This window comes from Peromyscus maniculatus, chromosome 5, assembly GCF_049852395.1.
Source record: "Peromyscus maniculatus bairdii isolate BWxNUB_F1_BW_parent chromosome 5, HU_Pman_BW_mat_3.1, whole genome shotgun sequence".
Lineage (NCBI taxonomy): Eukaryota > Metazoa > Chordata > Mammalia > Rodentia > Cricetidae > Peromyscus > Peromyscus maniculatus.
The window spans coordinates 57,635,915-57,659,209 of record NC_134856.1 but is presented as its reverse complement, the minus strand read 5'-3'; the positions used below and the strand labels follow the sequence as shown (position 1 = coordinate 57,659,209).

The following is a 23,295-nucleotide window of genomic DNA, read 5'->3' as shown; positions in this document are numbered from 1 at the left end:
TTTGAGGCTGTGGCATTAAAGGGGGGAGGTGGTTACCTTGTATTTTCATATGCCTTATAACTGAGGAGTCTAAGCCTTTTGAGTCCCTACTGTCTTTTGTCCCTTCTACTACTAAAAATAATAATTCTGGTTCCTAGCAATAGAGTTGGGGATCCCAGCTCATACACTAATCCCCTCATGGACATATAATGTGCCTTGCTGATTTGCACAATAATTAGATAAACTCCTTTATTTATCTTTGAATTGTAAGGGATGGGGCATGAGAGGGCATGTGGTCTCTTGAGCAGTATTCCTTTCTTCAGTCGCTAATATGACAGTAGTTTGTTTAAAGGATGGGATTGATGACAGCAGGAATTTCTCTGGCTATTTTAAATAATTGTATTTTAAAATTGAAAAGCAATTGTGTAAGTTCTCTAATGTCAGTGTTTTGTTTTTTTCCTAAATGTCTACTTGATTTCTTCCTTCCTTCCTTCCTTCCTTCCTTCCTTCCTTCCTTCCTTCCTTCCTTCCTTCCTTCCTTCCTTCCTTTCTTTCTTGCTTTGTGAGGCTACTTGGCTACAAGACTAGCCTGCCTTGTTCTTTAGCCCCATGAGATTGTTGAAACCAGGCATTTGATGGGAGGCTCACCCGAAGATCCTGTGGTGGGACGGTGTTTGAGTAGGGAAGGAAGGATGTCCTTTTCTGTTTCTTGGTGAAGGGAACATGGTCCAGGCAAGGCTCAAGGAATAGACATGATACGGGATTCCCCCATCATGTATCTTCATTTTGTGCCCAAACAGTTCTGTATTTTGAAGATCTGCTAGCATGGCCTTGAAGTTTAAGCCTGGATTTGTTATTTGGGTCCCCAATTTTATGTACTAGGCCATTCTCATGACAGTGGCCCGCAAGGTATATGCAGTGTTGTGTACTAATGAAACTTTATGTTTTTTACAGCTGTATGCCAACAGGGCTGCTTATAGCTGTAAAATCCCAAGCATGGTTCTTGCAAGCTCCCAGGTGACTGCAGGTAAATGACCAATGGGTCTAAAGCAATTTCTTCCTTTTTCTTTTTTTCCTCTTTGATGCAACATAGAGACTGACTTCATTGTGAATGTGCCTCTTTTTCTTTGGAGAATGAATAATTCGGGGGGAAACAAAATAGGCATATCTCCTGGCTCCTTTGCAGGCGGGAGCTGGGCCCGTGCTGAGAGGTTCATGACTTTGCTGGAATCTGCTCAGTTGAGTCTGATGAATGTAGACTTTGCTGCTGGCCTTTGAAGTCCGTTCTTTATGCTCTGGGACAATATTAGAGCCAAACAGAAACCTAGCCTGCCTGTTTCCCCTTCCGATGCTGGTTTGGGGGGCTTTTTGAAATGTACATTATGCCAATTTGGAAAGGCCTTGTTTCAGGAAATATCTTTGGTGTTTGTAGCATTTTGCCTGGCCTCATGCTTTTTTCTCCCCGAGCCTTTAAGAATTAGCAGATCCAATGAGACACTAAGTGGACCCTTCTGGAAGGCTGCTCTGACTTGAGCCAAGGACAGTTTTTCAACAGTCAAAAGGCACATGAGTGCTTTTAATGGTGCTCTTACTGAAATTTTTTACATTTTATTTTTGAGGGTCTGTGGTGGACCCTAGTGAGTTGTATTGTCCTAAACTATGGAATTAACAGGGAACTGTTGGAAGTGTAGGTTGCTGGTGCCACTCAACTGTCCCTGACTTCCCAGCACTTAGTTGAGCCTAGGAGTGTGCATTTAACAACCACACTGTTTGATTTCTCCCTCAGTGAACACTAGGGCTGCTGCTTTAACTGCCTGGTCTCCTATAGGCTTGACCTCGATGACTCTTAACTGCAGCCTGTGTTCTCTTCCGGAGCCATGGGAGGGCTGACTTGAGGCTGAAGAAAGATTCAAGGCAGCTAGTAAACTAAGAACATGTTGTCCTGGAGTTGTTTCTTCCTGCTTTCTGAAAGCTGATTTGCAGGAAGCCTGAACAGGATTTGCCCACTACAGATGTGCCTGGTTGCAGTTGACTGTGGCATCTAACAGCATCTCTGTCCAAGACCAAGCAGAAAGCCACCTAGAGTGACTCTGCTAACGGAGGCTGTTCTGGAGAAACTAAGGGTGCCAGTTACACTAGGGCCTTGAGCCTGCTCCCAGCTGAGATGAGTCTCAGAGAGGTCAACTGTCATCAGAATAAACACACTGCTGGACAGGGGAGGTCCCTCCGAGCCAGAACAACAGGCTTCGTTTCCAGAATTGAGCCCTTTCTCTTTCAAAGCCTCACCTCTCACTTCCTGCCCAGACACGCACCAGTGCCCTTATCTACCTAAGGGGCAACTTTCCCACACGCCCAATTGCGTAGTCTTGCAGCCCAGTTCCTTCTCTCTGCCTTGAAAGAATATCAAAACAGGACCTTCCAGCTAAGGAAGTTCAGATTGGGTCTGAAAACCCCACCCCCAACTCAGGTAGACTTGGGTTGCCCCTTCCTGGGCGTACAGGCTGGGTTAGTGCCTGCCTGCCAATAATATTAAACTTAATTCTGAAACTTCATCTCAGGAAAGTCATTTTCTCATGAGAATGCTAATCATCTATCATTACACTGGGATAGCCGGGTAGATGTCTCCATTAGGGTCAGGATTTTTATTTGTTTTCATTTGAAGTCATGGACTCCTGTGGTTGCTTTTTTTTATGCTTGGTATTTGAACCTCATTAATTAGTAGGTTAGGTTGGGTCCTCAGCTGTTCTGCTTGGTTATTTTGTTTGTTTTTTTAAGATTTATTTATTGTGTATACATTGTTCTGCCTGCATATATGCCTGCATGCCAGAAGAGAGCACTCATTATAGATGGTTATGAGCCAGTATGTTGTTACGGGGAATTGAACTCAGGACCTCTGGAAGAGTAGCCTGTGCTCTTAACCTCTGAGCCATCTCTCCAGCCCCGAACTGCTTGGTTTTATTAGGCAAACTGAAGAACCATAACCATCCTTCACTTGGGACATTGAGGGAAGACAGTATTGCTGTGGCCCATCAGTTCCCTTATGTCTTCCAAGCCAAGAATAGTAATCTGCCAGAATGGCTCCCCATTCTCCTGCCTCCCGTTAACTTGGGTATCTGCTTCTGAAGGAAATTATCCCCACCAAATGACATACTCTGTTCTTACATCAGTCTTTTCAACGGTCATTTGTCATTCAACTGATGGCCTAGTTTACAGACACCAGAAGCCTGTGTCTGGCTAACTTTAAGCCCCACATTCTAGTGGCTGTCGGTGTTTCTCAAGGGATCAGTGGCTTTTCAGCCTGGGTGATTAGCTAACAGCTAGATTTCTATCATTTTCCCATGGCCAGGATTCGCTCTTTGCCCCCAGCTCTCTGGAATTGAAAGAAACTCCTTCTGGTTGGGGAGGGAGGACCACCAGGGGGTGTGTAAATGCCAGATCCTGTAAGAATCTGAGTGCCAGCTACTACTGTGATGGCCTTCCTGGCTGGCTGGGTCAGAATTGCTACATAAGTGAGTGACCTTGTGTCTGTTTTGATTTTTGTGAAACTTGGGTGATGGTGGCTCTTGTTCCCCCCACTGCTCCATTTCTGAGACTTCTGTTTCTCTCGCTTTGTGGTGCTGGGGATGGAATCCACTGTTTTGTGTGAGCTGTGTAGGCACTCTCTGGCTGAATAGAAGGAAAACCTTATAGTATAGTGGGAAGGGATTGGTTTTGGAGAGGGAGTGGCCAGGTTAGCACAGCAAGGAAAACATGCAATTTATCTGACTTGTTAGTGTTGTGGCCAGGTCAAGTCCCCCAAGCAAGACCACCACAGAGCCGATATCCGATGCAAGCACACAGAGGTTTTCAATAACAAAACAAGCAAGCTTGGCCCGCCATCCAACATCCGACACAGCAGGTCCTATGCCCTGCTTTTGTTGAACCCAGGATATATACATTCAGATTTATTGTTCCAGTCCTACTCTCCTCTGAGGTCAACTTCTAGTCAGTTGAGTCCATTACTCCCCATATCTTGTTTTGCCAAGTCCAGGATGTTGTGCCCAGATTGTAACCCCCCAGAGAGACCACCAAGGACGAGCATACCAGAATGCAAAAGCAAGGTTTATCTGTTACAAGTCATGACAGGGAACTCAACTCAAGCCATCTCAAGTAAGGCAGGGAAGAGTTACTCTTTCTTGGGGAAGTTAGTTTTTATGGGCAAAACCCATAAAATTTCTTAGAGGGGAGGGGGTTAGTACGGGTCCATCCTTGATTGGTCCAGTTTTTCCCGGGCCTGGACTTTATCTTATCTGTTTGCCCTGTCAGGAGTTTTACAAGTCCTCTCCGGGGTCTGGTCATGTTATCTCTGGAGAGGGGCATCTCGTGGTTAATTGGTTACCTTCAGACATCCTTGTTCCTGGGGCTAGCGCCATCATTTCTGGGGACTTGAAACTGGCCTGGGTCTATCTATATTGAGATATCTTTGTCTAAGACCCCCTTTTTGAGACAATAGAGTGAGGGTCTTGTGCCTAGATCACGTCCCAAAAGCCACCACTGGAGACTTTAGGTACAGAATGCAAAAGTAAGGTGTTTTCTAAGTTTACAAACCTCCAGGGAGGCTCTTCTAAATCTCTCACTCACAGCAGGGAGGTTGGAAGGAGTGCTCCCCTTTCTTTGTGAGGCTAGTTCTTAAAGGCACAGACCATATAATTTATTTTAACCCGCCTCCCTTTTTAGTCTTTTGGTCGAATATCCTGACTCTCTGTTTTCCAAAGTCCCTGTAGCAGATACAGCCACCTAGGGAAAAGGGGTCTAAGTTCTTATCTACACTTAGGAATCCTGGTTTAAGCTTCTCTTTGTCTGTAGGGGACAGAATGGGGGGTTTTACTGAGGTGTCACACAGGATACATAGATTTATTGTCCCAGCCTTAAGTTCAACTTCTGATCACTTCTAAAACTGCTGGTCAGCAAATCCCTTTGGAGGAGGGGAGAGGGAAGCATCTCTCAAGATGGCTACTGATTTTTCCCTTTCATTAGCTGTTAAAATTGGGCATATCTGATAAGGTGATTAAAACAATGACGTGAAGTTCCACTCCCTTGTCAGGGAGGATGCGGGAGGGTCCCCACCCAATGTAATAACTTTATCTCACTGGAAGCACAGGGAAGCCTCTTCAATGTGATGGCTTGTTTATTTTTTTAGATATCAATGACAGCCATGACCAAAGTCAGAACAACATCTCTTGTCGGGTACGTAAATCATTGCTTAAATGGAAGCAATCTTAAGATTTATGTGATACTAGGAGAACCTTGTCCCTGTAGGATTAAAAATGCAGGTGAAAAGCCAAGTCCCTCACCAACCCTAGCCTCCTGTGAGCCATTTAAAGGCATGAATTCAGAACTGCTAGTCCATGACAGAGCTAAGCATGTGGCCATGTCAGCGAATTGCCAGAGCCACAGCAGCCATGATAAACCACTGATGTTCTGTATTTGTAAATACATAGAAAAATGCCCGTGTGTTTCTCGCCCCTTCTCCTTTTCCAGGATTTGGTTAATGGCTGTCGCTGTGTCTGCCCACCTGGCTACGCAGGCGATCACTGTGAAAGGGACACCTACGAATGTGCTGGCAACCCCTGCTTGAATGGGGGCCACTGTCAGAATGAAATCAACGGATTCCAGTGTCTGTGTCCCGCCGGTTCCTCTGGAACCCTCTGTCAGGTGAGTGGAGGCAAAAACTGCAGATCGCCAAGCTTTAGCGTTGAAACCTTTTCTCCGCCACCCTCCCTTGCCCCCTCCCCATTGTTCCTTGCCCTCTCCCCACTCTAGTGCTTAGGCCTCTGACATCCTGTAGCACCCTGCTGACTAGGGAATTTCTGCTGGTAGAAAGGGGAGTTGATGAATGAGTTTCTTCCTGATGACTGTGGTCATATAGGTCTGTTGTGTGTAGGGTGCCTCCGTGGAGAAGTGGTTGGGGGGGTCAGTTGTTTACTGCCCAGAGACGTGATGGTGACACCCTTGTTTTCCTTTGAACCTCTCCTTCCTGCTCCTGTCCCTCAGCAGCTGGACGTTGATTACTGGGAGCCCAACCCTTGCCAGACGGTGCCCAATGCTACCATCGTGCCAGTGACTTCTTCTGCAAGGGCCCTGAGGACTAAGAACTGCTCACACCTGAAAGACCACTGTCGCACGACCCCCTGTGAAGGTCCCTCCCGTCCCCTGGACCTGTCTGTCTCTAGACCACCTCCTGCCACCTCCCCTTGAATAGAGGAAGGCTTGCTTTATCTGACCACTTAGGAAAACAAGAACATGTGGAACTAACCTAATGAAGACTATAGAGGTCCAGCTCCTTATATATAGCCTTTTCCCAGAGTTCCAGAAGAGATGCTACCAGTGGTGAAGAATTAATCTGAGGGATGTTGAGTGAATCTAAGTAAACTGAGCTCTTTAGTTCACTCTCTTTATTCTTCTAAGTCAAATTCTACAAGTGCTGTGGAAGCAGTAATACTTTGACAAAGGGTCATAAAGAGAGGTGATAAGATCAGCACAAAGAGCAGTGATTGTCCGCTTCATTTACAACCCAAAAAGGGAGTAATTAAAGGAGGTGAAGTCAGCTAAAGACTAAAATGGGTTAAGAGATCAAAAAAGGGAATTTATGTGTTCAAACAATATTCTTAGAATGTTGTTTATGTGAATAGAATATGTGGTTAGGCAAAATGTTAGGAGTTTTATGTTACTATAAGTCATGAGTAAAATAAAACTGCCTTTTTTTCCTTTGGAGCTGGATCTGTCTCAGCTTATCTCTGCTGTTTTCTGGCAGGTTGGGGAAGTGTACTCACTAGCGAGATAGCCTTCATCACAGCTTGATGTACCTGGTATATAAAATCCCTTTTGTTCTGAGTTAATAGTTAAAGGGGGAATCTTTTTTTAAGAGTTTAATAAAATTTTTTTATTAAGAAAAATTTTTATTCATTTTACATACCAAAGATCCTCCTCTTCCCTCCTCCCGCCTCTCCAGCCTCCCCCTCCCAACCTACCCCCAATTCCCTCCTGCAAGAAGGTAAGGCCTCCCAAGGGGAGGTACATTTAGTAGAGGCAGATCCAAGGCCCCCCCCCACCTCAAGTCTGTGGGAGGTGTCCCACCATAGGTAGTGGGCTCCAAAAAGCCTGCTCATGCACCAGGGATGGATTCTGATCCCACTGCCAGGGGGCCCTTGAAGCACATCAAGGAACACAACTGTCTCACTATGCAGAGGGTCTAGTCCAGTCCCATGCAGACTCCACATCTGTTGATCTAAATTTCCTGAGTTCTAAAGGGGTAATCTTTAGAACTTAGGAATATTACTTGGGATATGGGAGAAAGAGAGTTTAAGCTTAATTTGCACAAGATACAAAGCTATGTATCTAACATCCACCTGGCCTTGGTAGTTGTCTCAGTATAGATATTTACCTTATTTCAGGAGACTAGCAAGTGGTCTGAATGCTTATATATCTGCAGTCTATCCTTGGATGTTTGAGAATTATCTCAGATAAAATACTTTTGTCCAGAGATAATCCTGGGCAGATACTTGCTAATGAAGATAATTACAGAAAAGCAGGCTTCTGAGTCTAAGTCTAAAAAGGAGAACAAAAGCCTGAAAAAAAAGGGGTCTTGACTATGTGACTGTTATCAACACAGTTGGTGGAAGTTATCCAAATGCTCCAATTGGATAGGGGAAGTTGTGCCCAATGAATGATCAACCTCACTGTTAGAAGTTCTTAGAAAAGAATCAGATGGGAAAGCTACAACAGCACACGAGAGATTCACTGCAGGAAACAGCTAATACGTTCAAAAGCCAGTATCACCAATGCTTCTTGAGTTTTGCCTTTATCCTCTGGAGGGTCCCTTGGCTCTTCCAGGTATCAGCTTTGCCATAATCAGCTGAATTCCTTCTCCATATTTTTGTGGCTCACCAGCACTAACCTGTCAGGCTGCCAGGTGGGAGACCCACATGTATGAGTAGCCCAAGGGAGAGATTGTGAAATCCATTTGTCATTCCATTTCAGAGGTGGCCAAGTTTGTGACATAAAGAATTGTTCTTGCTGGGCGGTGGTGGCGCACGCCTTTAATCCCAGCACTTGGGAGGCAGAGCCAGGCGGATCTCTGTGAGTTCGAGGCCAGCTTGGGCTACCAAGTGAGTTCCAGGAAAGGCGCAAAGCTACACAAAGAAACCCTGTCTCGAAAAACCAAAAAAAAAAAAAAGAATTGTTCTGAGGGGCACTGTCAGCGGCACTGTCAGCGGCCCTCTGTCGCAGCGGGGAAGTTTGGGGTTTGCGTAAGTTAGGGTAGCCATAGCTGGGTGTTGACCACTACCTTTTAACATGTCGCTAGTGCTTGACACTTGTGTGTGTGTGTGTGTGTGTGTGTGTGTGTGTGTGTGTGTGTGTGTAGTTCATTTAAAAATAAGTACACTGGCCTATGGCTACTATATTGGGTAGTGTAACTTTAAATTCGTATAGTTGTGTTCTTTAACTTTGCTTAAGATAGAGACTCTGAAATTGTCCCTGATCCTGAGCCAGACTCTCTGGGACCAGAAACAACCCCTGTCATGTGGAGTTGGGAGAGACCATGTCTGCCTGGTGCCCCGGGAGACGACTGTCTTAAAAGTCCGGCATCTCAGCCATAGCTTACCACACTGTAAAATGACAAACTGTCGCTGCAGTTATGAAAAGGGACTTGTCCCCACAGTGCCCCTCTTAGGCACTTAATGTAGGTGGGCCACTGTTGGCGTTCTTCTGTTCCCTTGGTGATAGCTCTTCTTTTTGAGTTCATCGGTCTTTTGCCTATCTTACAGATTTCCTGGTTCTGCTGCTGAGCTCTGTTGTAACAGGGGCTTGGGTCTGTTGCTTGGCGACAGCCTTGTTCTGGTGTGTACGGAAGCCGCGGAAGCCGGACAGCCACACTCAAGCTGCCTCCGAGGACAGCACCTCCAACGATGTATGGGAACAGCTGAACCAGATCAAAACCCCATTGGAAAGGCTTTTCTTCCTTAACGTTTCTTGCCAAGGTTCCCCAGTGTAACTATTATCGTGTTGGGAATTGTTCTGTAAACCAGGGCATCCTCATTCATGCACCATCCCGGAAAGCGTGGGAGACATTCTTGCCTTAAGTTCCGGCCCTGTGAAGGCACGGAGGCCATTTCCCCATTATTGCTACCTATCTTCATGCTCAGTGTCTTTTAGTTTCTTTTTAAATCTGACTCACTTTACATGTGGGTTGATTATGTGGAGAAAGAGACTTTACTATTCTGACAATTTCCTCTGGGTAAATCATTCTCTGTCCTTCAGCCATTGCGCTCAGCTTTTCACACTTTGTGGATATTTCACAACTTTTCTCCTGGTGGTTATGCCAGCCTTTTGTTCCTGACTTTTTCCTCCAGGAAATTTTTTCAAGGGAATCTCTTAATACTATTCACCAGGCTTTTTGTTCTACATTTTCCCTTTGGACTTTACTTCTGCCTCTTGTACCCAGAGTTTTCTCATGGAGTCTCGCCATGAAAACTGGGAAGTCTTCATTGTCCGGCTCACCAAATCTCTTTGCACTCGAATCCTCTCAGAGCCTGGCTCCATCTGCGCCCTAGAAGATGAAGAAAAGAGGAGGATATGATACAATAAAGAAAAGGCTCCTCATTACTGCTCTTAAAAATAAATACATGGATTCTGTTGGGTTAGAAAGGAAAGAGCAATCATCCAGGAAGTGTTTGCGCCAGAGGAAGACTGCACAGCCTAGAAACAAGTACCCATAGGGGAGTGATGTGGTCAGAGGAGGTCACAGTGTGACTAAAATCTGTTATCAGCCTGTGAGAAGTCTGTTGTACTGAGTACTTCAGAGTTGTCTGTTCTTACTGGGTAGTAAAGATGGACAGAAAGCTGGATTTCTGCCACACACAATATGAGTTTCCTTATTGGCAAAGACATTCAGGAAATTTCTTTGCAAGTCCTTTCATGTTTAGGAGCGGTCAGCCTAGGACCCCACTAGAGATCCTGGATCAGTGGTTCAGAACCTTCCTAATGCTATTATTACACTTTAATACAGTTCCTCATGTTGTGGTGACCCCTAACCATAATGTTGTTTTGTTGCTACTTCATGACTGTAATTTTGCTACTGTTATGAATCATAATGTAAATATATGATATGTAGGATATCTGATGTGCAACGCGCCCCCCCCAAAAAAAAGAGTGGTGAACCACAGGTTGAGAACCAAGGCTGTAGATGCAAGACACAAACATGTTCAAAGCCTGGCAATGATGCTGAGGAAGTGCACTTGTTAGTTTTTGTTATCAGACTGATACAAACTAGTCACCTGGAAAGAAGGGCCCTCAATGAGGAATTACTTAGGTCAGATTGACTCTGAGCATGTCTGAGTAAGATTTTATGGTCTGTTAACTGAGATGCAAAGACTCATCCTAAAATGGGCAGAATCATTTCACTGGGGCCTGAACTGTGTAAGTGAAGAACAGAGCACAGGAAGAGGCAGGTAGGCAGCATGGGTCCATTTGTTCCTCTCTGCCCTTGACTGTGTGTGCAGCGTGACTAGCTGAGTTCCTACTTGACTTCTGCAAAATGGACTGTAACCCGGGCCTGTGAACTAAAATCAGTTCTTCCCCCACTAAGTTGCTGTGCCTGGGAACTTAATATATTCATAATGCTGAGATGCCACTCTGTGACACAGATGTTGGCACCACTCAGAGAGATGTGAACGTAATCCATTGCATGTTCAACATCAGCATATTCATCCCAGAGCAGGAGATTCTGCTTCCCCTTGAACCCAACTCTGTGTTTTCCCATCCCAGTTTTGCAAAGACAAACACACACCCACTGACACCAACATGTAACCCTGTCAACAAACAGCTCCAGATAGTGTCTTGCTATATCAAGTGCTAATCTTTTAAATAAAAAAGCTGACTTTGTGATTGGAATGTATTTTTCTATGGACTTTGTGGCCATATAATGTTGAGTTATGGAGCAACAGAGCTGAGATCACAACCCTAGGTCGAATGTCAACCTTATGCTGTGCTCTTCCTTGTAGATCAAGATACACTCTAACGTTCAGACCAGAGAAGCACCGCAACTGCCAGGTGTGCCAGGTATGCAGAGTGTGTAACTAAGGAGTAGCAGTCTGTCCAGTATTTCTTTAGTCCAGAGTTGAATAACCCCAGGTCACATCCCTTTGAGGAAATCTTATCTGTCTTCTGTGCTTCTTTAGAAACACTTCTGGAAACAGATCTTTGACAAACTTCCACCTTCAAAAACAGATACAAGTAATGAGAAGGGGAAAGTCACCATGATGAGGTCTTTCTCTCAGGACGTATGACAGCTACTTCTGGGCAACTTCAAAGGCCATCTCAGGAGTCTACCCCCTTTGCTCATGAACTGTAATAATCACATATACAGAAGTAGGAGGCAGGCCTGAGCAACAGAGTGCAAAAACCAGAAGTCCAAGGAGGCATACAGCTGGGACACCCATGAAATGCTCTGTTATGAGATAGTGGCATGGAGACTAATGGAATAAAATAGAAAGCCAAACATGAGTAGTTGTACTACAGCCACTAAGAAAGACTACTGGGGTCCAGCCCCTCTCCATATAGTCTTTTCCCAGAGTTCCAAAAGAAAAACTACCAGCAGCAAATTAATTAATCTGAGGGATACTCAAGTCTATGTATACAAAACTCTTTAGTCCATTCACTCTATTCTTCTGAGTCAGCTCTCTCTCTACATAGCTTCATTTCTGTTCTTCATGCTTAGCTCCTTTGTCTGATTTCTCTCTCCTCTTTTCTGCTGTTCTAAGTTCTGCCTTAATTCTCCCATCTAGTTCTTTCTCATCTTGTTCTTTCCCATCTCATTCTTTTTCATCAAGCTCTTCCTCATCTTCCATCTCATTCTTCTAGTTCTTAATCTAGTCCCACCTCAAGCCTCTGAGGTTTCCAGTTATATACCCATACAAGCAGCAATTCTCTGCCCAAGACAAGGTGACACAGGCTTGAATTCTTACAGGGTCAAAAAGGAGGTGATAAGGTCTACACAAAGAGCAGTAATTGTCAACTATCATTTGTAACCCCAAAAGGGGAGTAATTAAAGGAGGTGGGGTCAACTAAGGGCTTAAATCAGTTAATAGATCAAAAAGGGAAATGTATGTGCTCAAACTATATTCTTAGAAGTGGTTAGGTAAAATGTTAGGAGTTTTATGTCACTAAGTCATGGGTAAAATAAAACTGCTTTTTTTTTTTTCCTTTGGAGCCGCATCTGTCTCAGCCTAATCTCGTTTCTGGCGGGGGGGGGGGGGGGGGCAGTAACTAGGCAGCCTGTGTCACAGCTTGATGTACCTGGTGTGTAAAAGCCCTCTTGTTCTGAGATCACTGTTAAAGGGGACGTCTAGGGATACCACTTGGGCTATGGGAGAAAGGAAGGTTTAAGCTTAATTTGCACAAGAAACAAGGCTTTGTGCCTAATATCCGCCGGCCTTGGGGGTTGTCTCCTTATGGATATTTACCTTATTTTAAGGAGACTAGCAGGGGGTCTGGATGCTTACCTATCTGCAGTGTGTCCTTGGATGTTTGAGAGCTATCTCAGAAAAAAATGCTTTTGTCTGGAGATGGCCCTGGCCCTGGATACTTGCTAAGTGAGATGATTACAGAAGGCAGGCATCTGAGTCTAATACTGAAAAGGGGAAACAAAAGCCTAGAAAAAAGAAGTCTTGCCCGTGTGACTGTTGTCAACACAGTTGGGGGAAGTTATCCGAATACCTTAATTGTATAGGGAAAAACTGTGCCTGATGAATGATGAACCACACAGCTAGAAGTTCTTAGATCAAATGGGAAAGCTATAATATCACACATGAAATTCATAGCAGGAAACAGCTAATATTCAAATGCCAATATCACCAAGTGGAAAGGGCCCTTGGCTTCTTCCAGGTATTAGCTTTGTCATAGTCAGCTGAATTCCTACTTCATATTTCTGTGGCCCTCAGCAAGCCACTTGATATTTGACAAAGATGCCAAAAATATATATTGGAGAAAAGACAGCATCTTCATCAAATGAATTTTTAATTAAAATGTAATTACATCACACCTTTAATCCCAGCACTCAGGAGGCAGAGGCAAAATAAATCAGAGCATATCTATTTGTGAACCTAAAACAGTCTTATGGATGGGGATATTTTTAAAAAACATTTTTCCTATCAACCCCTTTGATTCATCAATGTCTTTTGATGCTCCTTGCAGTATCTATTGTCTAAGCACTTATTTTGCTTTATTTGTAACTATTACACAGAAAGAAAAATATCTTTCAAAAGAATATAATGGGAGGTAGAAGCAGGTGGATCTCTGTGAGTTCAAGGACAGCTTGGTCTACAAAGTGAGTTCCAGGGCAGCACTAGCTGCCCTGTTTCAAAAAACCAAAATAAATAAAATAATAAAAAATTTAAAAAAGAATACAACAGTTACATTACAAGCAAAATAATGCATCTCATAAATTTATCCCTTTTCCAACTTTAACAAGAGTATTGGTGTCAAAATGATGATTCATACTTCACAAGTTCTCCAAACATTTCATCTCGTAGCTTCAATTGTACCCTATTTATAAATGAAGTCTTTATTTGCTGAAACAAATTATATAATTTCCCAACTTTAAAAATATGTTCTTTGACTGCTCTTCCAGAGGTCCTGAGTTCAATTCCCAGCAACCACATGGTGGCTCACAACCACCTAATGAGATCTGGTACCCTCTTCTAGTATGCAGGCATACATTCAGATAGAATACTGTATATATATGTTCAATTATATTTTACTAAATTAGTAGACAATTCATTTTCATTGTGATGTATAGTTTCCACTCTTATCTGTACCATGATCTAGATTTCAATCACATTCACACAACTGGCTTTTCCTCCTTGCACAGAGAACAGGAGAGCTAATGCAAATCACTGAAAATACTACGGTAAGCTTCTTCCATACAGGTCTCTGGCGAGAAAAATAAAGTTATCATTCCTTCAGGATCTTAGTGGGTGGCACCGAAGGACAAACTCATGTGCCTCACATTTGCCAGCAGCCTCATCTATCAAGCTAGGCTGGCTGGTTAGTGAGCCAAAAGCAATCCTCTGTTCTCCATGCCCCTGGTGCTGGTATTACCAGTGCACATCACCATGCCCAGCTTTGTCATGGAATCAGCAATCAATCCCAAGACCCCATGATTATAAGGCAAGTGCTTTACTGATTTCTCACCCTGTGACTTTTAATAAGAAAAATAGTTTTACCTACATCATCAAGAAATTTATGACACATAAAATTTTATAAACAGCCAGATGGTAGGGGTGCACCCTTTCATCCCAGAACTCAGGAGGCAGAGCCAGGCAGATCTCTGTGAGTTTGAGGCCAGCCTGGGCTACAGAGAGATCCAGGGCCAGGGCCATCTCCAGACAAAAGCATTTTTTTTCTGAGATCCAGGACAGGCACCAAAGCTACACAAAGAAACCCTGTATCAAAAAACCAAAAATAAAATAAAATTGTATTTTAAAAAAGCACATTAGCCAGGCAGTGGTGGTACACGCCTTTAATCCCCGAACTCAGGAGGCAGAGCCAGGCAGATCTCTGTGAGTTCGAGGCCAGCCTGATCTACAGAGTGAGATCCAGGACAGGCACCAAAGCTACACAGAGAAACCCTGTCTTGAAAAACCAAAAATAAAATAAAATAAATTTTATAAACATATATAAATACAGAGAAAGTTAGATATATGTTTTCTTCGAGGATTATGTAGATTGTTCATAGTGTTCTAAAAATAATGTAATAGTGATCTCTTAACTCACTTCCTTGACCAACTATTCTCTGTAATAAATTATTTTGGTACAAATAATTTTAGTGATGACATAATACTGAATTCATTTTGGTTGACAGTTTGTTTTTGATTTTGAGACAAAATGTCAAGTATCCTAGGCTTGCCTCAAGCTTGTTATATAACTGAGAACGGATCTCTACATTCTGAGTTACTGGGACTGCAAGTATGCATGATCTAATCAGGGTTATATGAAATTGGAGATTAAACCCTGAACTTTTATAGATTAGGGAAGCCCTTTATTTACTGAGCTATATCCCTACCCCACTCCCAATATTAACTTCTAATCATAAGCATTAAATTAAAAATGACGGATGGTGAATTTTTTCTAACACACACACACACACAAAACAGATTAATACATCCAAATCCTAGTGTCCCATCCATAACTGACCACATGTATGCAAGTACAATCATAACTATGCATGTATATTAGGTAGATGATAAGGACCTTCCATATTTCTAAGCTTGTTCAACAATGTGACCCAAATGTAAATTTCGAGCTTGGAATATTGCACACTACAGCACCAGGAAATTCTTTCATAGAGTAGATGTGACAGCCATAGAACAGAGAACAAAAATTCAGAAGAAACCATAAAGCAATATTTTGACAAACTTCTATAAATGAACAAAGACCAAAATTAAAAATATGAATAAATGATGTTGTCGTTGTAGGTCTTATAGACATAAGTACAGTGTAACAATAATTGCACCAGAATCTTGGCATCCAAATTGGCCTCTTCAGGAAGTAAATGTAAAGTTTTAAGGGATTGGAACATTATCTCAGGTAAAACAGAGCATGAGATGGGTTAAATGTATAGGGCAAGAAGGACAGAGAGATAAATTAAAGCCATATGTGGCTAACATTGCAATGAATTTAGGGAGACATAATTTGTTACAGCAACAAAATACTCAGATTAACAATGCTCCAATCTCAGAAACAAACCATAAACTAATGTATGTTTCTAAAAAATATTAGAAGTTATTATAAAGAACAGTCACCGACCATTCAGGTTGTACAAGAACAGGGCACAACAGCTGCTGATGTTCCACAGACACCAACAGCCCTACCTTTAAAATGGTTAACAGACAAGCTGGTATGGGTTCAGCAATGGCCTTTAACATCAGAGAAACTGCAGGTCTCAGAACAGCTGGGCCAGGACCAGTTAAATTCTCAGCATACTGAAGAATCAACCAGCCCTCAAAATTCTCCTATATTTGTTATTAAAAAGAAATTTGGAAAATGGAGAATAGTAACAGATCTAATAGTTGTTAACAAAGAATTCAGCCAATGGGGTCTCTACAATCTGGAATTCCTTTGCCTTTTTTGTTATCTAAAGCATGGACTCTTACAGTTATTGATTTAAAAGACGGTTTCTTCACTATACCTTTACAAGGAAAACACAGAGAAAAAATTGCCTTCATGGTTTCTACTTATAATAATTCTTGGCCTGTTAAGAGAGATATTAAGGAAGGTTCTCCTACAGGGAATGTTAAATAGCCCCACTCTGTGTCAATATTCTGTAAGTCAGCCACTGGAAATGATTCGTAAACAATTTTCTCAATCTATAGTTTACCATTACATGGATGACATCTTACTAGCTAATTCAAATGTAGATACTTTAGAAGAATGTTTGAAGAAGTAAAGAAAAATTTGCCTTGTTGGGGATCATATATTGCTCCAGAAAAAATATAAAGAGGAGATTCTATTAATTATTTAGGATACAAAATAGGTCTACAAAAAATTAGATCCCAAAAAGTGCAAATTAGGAGAGATCAATTGTGGACTCTTAAAGATTGTGACTTTCCTCCAATCCGCAGCCCAGTATTGGGGTAGAAAATCATGAACTGAGTAATTTGTTTCGAATCTTAAATGGTGACCAAGAGAATTATCAGCTGAAACTGAGAGAGTATTGGCTTTGATGGAAAAGAAATTAAAGGATGCACATGTGGATCATGTGGATCCAGAGCTTAACTGAATTCTGATTATATTATCCTCTATGCATTCCCCTACAGTGATTTTAATGCAGAGAGAAGATATTATATTAAATGGATATTTCTACCACATAGAGTAAGAAATTAAAGACATGTGGGAAAGATTTCCGATTTGATTTTAAATTGAGACTTCATCAATTAGGAGGAATAGGCACAGCAGAAATTGTAGCACCTTTTACTAGTGATGAAATAGACAAACTATGAGCAGAAAGTGAACCATGACAATGAGCTTGCAGTAATTTTCTGGAGAGCTTAACAACAAATATCCTAAAAGCAAGAGAATTCAATTTATAAAGAGAACTAACTGGATTTTTTCCTATATTGTATGGGGAACACCAATTTCTGGAGCCCCTACATTTTATACTTATGTAAACAAATCAGAAAAGGTAGGTTATAAATCAGGAAATTTAAGCAAAGTGGCTCAAAGCCCTTCTAATTCTGTCCAAAAGTCAGAATCATATGCTATTCTGATGGTATTAGTGGATTTTACAGAATCTCTTAACATAGTTACTGACTCTCAATGTGCAGAAAAAGTTATTTTACATATTAAAACTGCTGAATTTATTCCTGATGAGTCACAAATAATTTTGTTATTTATTCTCTTAGTGCCACCAGGCCACCCGGCCACCCAGCCACGCACCCACCCAACGCTGCCTGCATCTCGAGGCTGGACTGTGTGCCGTGGGACGGATGGCCTCTCAAACCCCAGCACGGACCCCTCCGCTCTGGGGGACAGGCTTCTAGTACCCTTGCCAGCGACCAGGCTTTAGTTTTGGTTTCCTGGAGCTGAGCGAGCTGTTCTCAGGAAAACCACAACTCAGGGACAACCTATCCCCAGGTGCCCCACAGCTTTCTGCTAGCTAAAAATAGCTTTTCCTACCCTGCAGCTGGAAAGTTCCTAACCACTAAAGCCTCCTACCACCAATCCTATAACAACTGGTAAAATTTTTGTTTAAACCCACCAATCAGCCCCCAGACTGGTCTCTCCTCCCTGGAATTCCCCTAACCCTGCTTAAAAGGGGCTGGTATGCTTCTCTCAGGGCCACCGTTTGCCACTTTGTCAGATGGTTACGTCTAACCATGTTGGTAATTTTGTTTTCTTCAAGATAGGGTTTCTCTCTGTAGCTTTGGATCCTGTCCTGGATCTCACTGTGTAGACCAGGCTGGCCTTGAACCCTCACAGAGATCCACCTGCCTCTGCCTCCCAAGTGCTGAGACTAAATGTGTGCACCACCACTGCCTGGCTCATTTTGTTTGTTTTTATTCTATTAATGTGTAGCCCAGGCTGGCCTCAAACTCACGATCCTCCTGCCTCCACCTCCTTCAGCAAATCCTACAAGCATGTGCCATCACAACCGGTGGTAATTTTTAATAAATGTTCTTGTTGATGGCATGTGTGACTGGTGGCCTTTTATGGGACTTCTCATGGACCCTAACAGAGGACAACCTGGGCTACATACAGCAATACCACATTTGGAAGGAAGGAAAGAAGGAAGGAAGGAAGGAAGGAAGGAAGGAAGGAAGGAAGGAAGGAAGGAAGGAAGGAAGGAAGGAAGGAAGGAAGGAAGGAAGGAAAAGAAGTCAACGATTAGCTTTTCCAAGGCACTTGGCAAAGGATAAACTAACAAACCCATATTTTGAAATATGATAAAGATATTCCCCAAAGGACACAGAGGAAACAAGTGGAAGATCAGACTAAAAACACTACTGTATTTCATGACTGGATTACAGAGGACAAACCTTGAGAAGAACAGACAGATGTACATGCCATGACACCAGGCTGTCAGGTTGAAGTGGGGAAAAAGAACCGCATGAATATCTGTAAACTCAAAATTCAGAGCTGTCCTTAGAAAGTTACAGCCAACCCCTACTCCTAGAGTGATGAGTTACACATCTACCTGCACAGCATTAGAATTATCACACTCAGAAAACGATTCAATACAAAGGCCACTTAATGTGCTACATTTTATTTTTAAGACAAAGACATTCTTCAAAGGTAGAATGCAATAAGAAAAAAATTCCCCAGAGAACCTACATTTTTTGAAAGGGGAATAAAACCACTGTCTCCCGATAGTTCATTCTGTCTGGCATCTTAGCTGTCTAGACCCACCTGATTGACAGAATAAATGAGGTCATGAGCGACACCAAGTCACACCCCGCCACCTCTCACCGTCATCGCCCGTCACCCTATGCGCGGCACTGCCACGGTCGTTCCACAGAGTAGAAAGGGAAAGGACCAGGCAGAGGCCAGAACAGGCTGCTCAGTCTTCTCCCGGAGATCAGGCCTCAATTCCAGGTCCCTGAGCCTTGAGCAATTCTGGGAGGGCCGTGAACAAAAGACAATCACTGATGCCCCAGCCAGCAGGGACAGGGAGACAGTCACTGAGCAGCCCCGGGCAGTACTGCTGGGCCGGCCCGGGACAGCCCAAGGTCAGTCTGGGACTTGTCCAGGCCTGCCTTAGAATAACTGTGACCCCCAACTGACCCAGCCAATGAAAAGTCACTAACATGATTGACACTCGCATAAACCAATCCCGAGTCAGTTCCCATGCCCTCTGTGACCCCCAACTTTACCCTGTAAAGATCCCGCCCCCTGGCTCCTTGGGGTCTCCCCTGCTCTGCTGCTGCGTCAGACGCCCGGGGAGCCCCCGGGTTACCTCGAAATAAAAACTCTGCTTTGCCTCGGATTTGGTCTCTTAGTGGTCTTTGGGGGACTCTGGGTACAACACGCGCACCCAGCAACCACTGCCATGGTCTTTGTACTAAGCACTCAGCACCGCCATGGTCTTTGTACTAACTACTCAGCACATGCCACGGTCTTCCCACTAAGCACTAAGCACTCAGCACCAACCCGGCTGACAGTAAGGAGCCAAGCACCCACAGCCCCTGCCCTAGGTCCTAGACCCACGAGATTGATGTAATGACGTCATGAGACACGAAGTCCCCCCCCTCAAGTCACCTCTCACCCTTACCATCTCCCATCATCCTATGCGACCCACTGACAAGGCCTTTGTAAATAAGCACTGAGCACTGAGCACTGAGCACCCACTGCCACGGTCTTTCTGCTAAGTACTGAACACTGCAATGAGCACTAAACTCAGCACCCACGTGATTTATGCAGTTACATCACGAGAGACACCTCGGCCCACCGCAGGCCAATTCTCACCTTCACCCATCATCCTATGCGAGCCACTCCCAAGGTCTCCCTACTAAGCACTAAGTACTCAGCATCCACCCGCTGATAGTACCAAGCCAAGCACTCATAGCCCCTTTTCTACATCGGAGACCCACATGTTTGACACAGTGACGTCATTAGAAACACCAAGTCACACCCCGGGCCACCTCTCTCCATGCCCCATCACCACTGCCACGATCTTTGTAAATAAGCACTAAGCACTCAGCACCCACTGCCACGGTCTTTCTGCTAGACACTAAACACTGTAGTGAGTACTAAGCACCCAGCACTCACCCCACTGATAGTACCAAGCCAAGCACCCACATTTCCCACCCCACCCCCAACTCCCTAGCCTCAGACAGAATCAGGGCCGGGTGCAAACCCTCCGGGGAGCGGCAGGGGTCGCGCGCCGACTGCGGACGGACCCGAGCAACCAAGCAAACACTCCCTCAACATCCCACCTGACACTCGGGCAAGGCGCCGAGCATGCTGGGAGCCGCCACCCCCAAGCCTGGCCTCTGCGGATAGTTACCTCCCCGCGACTGGCATCATCCGCACCTTCCCCGACCCCAAATAATAGACTCAGTTTCTCCCAGGAGTTAAAGAAGAAAAGGAGGCGCAGAGGATTGTGGGCAGAGTTTAGGGGGGCTGCGTGGATGGGAGGGAGGGGGAGGGGCGGGCCGAAAGTGAGGGCTGCGTGGGGAGCGCTCGTTAAAAGAGGAATAAAAATAACGACTCGGAAAAGAAGAAAGGGAGAAAAAAATGAAAATAATAATAATAATAGGAGGAGGGTGGGGCGGCGACGGAGCTGGGGAAGTGACGGGGGTGGGGAGGTGCAGGGAGAGGGGGAAAACCCAGGTTCCCGCACCGGAGGCAACTGAGTGCTCGCTGCTCAGTGGGTAGAGTACTGATGACTCTGGGGAGAGTGCTGGATGCTCGGTGCGTAGAGTGCTAGATGCTGAGTAGCTATTTTCCTGGGCGTGTTCTGAGCGATGATTGATAGGGGCTGTGGGTGTGTCCTGAGTGATAGACAGGAAAGCTGTGGGCGTGTCCTGAGTGATTGACAGGAAAGCTGTGGGCGTGTCCTGAGCGATGACTGACAGGAAGGCTGTGGGCGTGTCCTAAACGACGACTGACAGGAAGGCTGTGGGCGTGTCCTAAACGATGACTGACAGGAAGGCTGTGGGCGTGTCCTGGGCGATGACTGACAGGAAGGCTGTGGGCAGGTCCTGAGGGATGATTGACAGGAAGGCTGTAGGCAGGTCCTGAGGGATGATTGACAGGAAGGCTGTGGGCGTGTCCTGGGCGGTGACTGACAGGAAGGCTGTGGGCGTGTCCTGAGGGTGGATTGACAACTGGAATCTTAATCTTTCCTCCCCTGCTCCAGTTCAGCCACAGTCAAGGGACCCAGCAGTGTTCTCTGTGCCCCGCCCCTCACCTGCCCTTCTGCCCGTGTTCCGGCTCCGGAGGAGCGGTGCCCGCTGTCTGGAGCCGGGTGACACCCGCAGCCGGGGCCCCGGGACGGAAGCGGCTAACACAGGATGGGGCAACCCCGCTCCTCTCCTGGAGCTTTGCTCCACCCCGAGGGCTTCCCAGCCCGGCTCTGCGGCGGCTTCTCGTCCTCAGCTTCGGTCCGCTCCAGGGGAAGCCTGCAGGATGGAGGCCCTGCCGGTCTGCGGGGAGTGCTGCTGTTCCCGCCCGGTCCCCCTCGGTCCCCCTCGGTCCCGCTCGGTCCCGCTCTGTCCCCCTCGGTCCCGCTCGGTCCCCCTCGGTCCCGCTCAGTCCCGCTCGGTCCCCCTCGGTCCCCCTCGGTCCCGCTCAGTCCCGCTCGGTCCCCCTCGGTCCCCCTCGGTCCCGCTCGGTCCCCCTCGGTCCCGCTCAGTCCCGCTCGGTCCCCCTCGGTCCCGCCCGGTCCTCCTCGGTCCCGCCCGGTCCCCCTCGGTCCCCCTCAGTCCCGCTCGGTCCCCCTCGGTCCCCCTCGGTCCCGCTCGGTCCCCCTCGGTCCCGCTCAGTCCCGCTCGGTCCCCCTCGGTCCCCCTCGGTCCCGCTCAGTCCCGCCCGGTCCCGCCCAGTCCCCCTCGGCACGGTTCCTGTGTCCGCCCCGGGGTGAATGAAGATCTGCGCCCAGGCGAGCGGCGGCCCCCGCCAGGGTGGGAAGCGCAGCCCGCACCGGACAGGCAGACGGGCTTCTCGGGAGAAGGGATCCTGCTCGGGATCAGTCGGTGTCCTTGGTCAGAGGCAGAGATGGCTCTGGGTTCAGGGTGTGCTTCTCACTGGCCCTGGGTTCAGGGTGTGTTTCTCTCACTGGCTCTGGGTTCAGGGTGTGCTTCTCTCACTGGCCCTGGATTCAGGGTGTGCTTCTCACTGGCCCTGGGTTCAGGGTGTGTTTCTCTCACTGGCCCTGGGTTCAGGGTGTGCTTCTCTCTGGCCCTGGGTTCGGGGTGTGCTTCTCTCACTGGCCCTGGGTTCAGGGTGTGCTTCTCTCACTGGCCCTGGGTTCAGGGTGTGCTTCTCACTGGCCCTGGTTTCAGGGTGTTCTTCTCACTGGCCCTGGGTTCAGGGTGTGCTTCTCTCACTGGCCCTGGGTTCAGGGTGTGTTTCTCACTGGCCCTGGGTTCAGGGTGTGCTTCTCACTGGCCCTGGGTTCAGGGTGTGCTTCTCTCACTGGCCCTCGGTTCAGGGTGTGTTTCTCTCACTGGCCCTGGGTTCAGGGTGTGTCTCTCACTGGCCCTGGGTTCGGGGTGTGTCTCTCACTGGCCCTGGGTTCGGGGTGTGCTTCTCTCACTGGCCCTGGGTTCGGGGTGTTTCTCTCACTGGCCCTGGGTTCAGGGTGTGTTTCTCTCACTGGCCCTGGGTTCAGGGTGTGTTTCTCTCACTGGCCCTGGGTTCAGGGTGTGTTTCTCTCACTGGCCCTGGGTTCAGGGTGTGTTTCTCTCACTGGCCCTGGGTTCAGGGTGTGTTTCTCTCACTGGCCCTGGGTTCAGGGTGTGCTTCTCTCACTGGCCCTGAGTTCAGGGTGTGCTTCTCTCACTGGCCCTGGGTTCAGGGTGTGCTTCTCACTGGCCCTGGGTTCAGGGTGTTCTTCTCACTGGCCCTGGGTTCAGGGTGTGCTTCTCTCACTGGCCCTGGGTTCGGGGTGTGCTTCTCTCACTGGCCCTGGGTTCGGGGTGTTTCTCTCACTGGCCCTGGGTTCAGGGTGTGTTTCTCTCACTGGCCCTGGGTTCAGGGTGTGTTTCTCTCACTGGCCCTGGGTTCAGGGTGTGCTTCTCACTGGCCCTGGGTTCAGGGTGTGCTTCTCTCACTGGC

At 46.1% G+C, this 23,295-nt stretch overlaps 1 protein-coding gene across 5 annotated transcripts in view; it reads left to right on the top strand.

The window, feature by feature from the left end:
* LOC102913738 (uncharacterized) overlaps positions 1-15,167 on the top strand; it is a 52,477-nt gene extending 37,310 nt beyond the window's left edge. For 3 of the 5 annotated variants that reach the window (XM_076572297.1, XM_076572301.1, XM_076572299.1), the window contains 4 exons: positions 934-1,006; positions 5,500-5,673; positions 6,016-8,126; positions 8,787-15,167. The gene's annotated coding sequence lies outside the window, so the exon portion shown is untranslated. Of the gene's footprint in view, positions 1-933; positions 1,007-5,499; positions 5,674-6,012; positions 8,127-8,786 lie in introns of all 5 variants that reach the window. The other 2 variants (XM_076572298.1, XM_076572300.1) reach the window with 1 other exon arrangement.
* Positions 15,168-23,295: the final 8,128 nt, after the last annotated feature.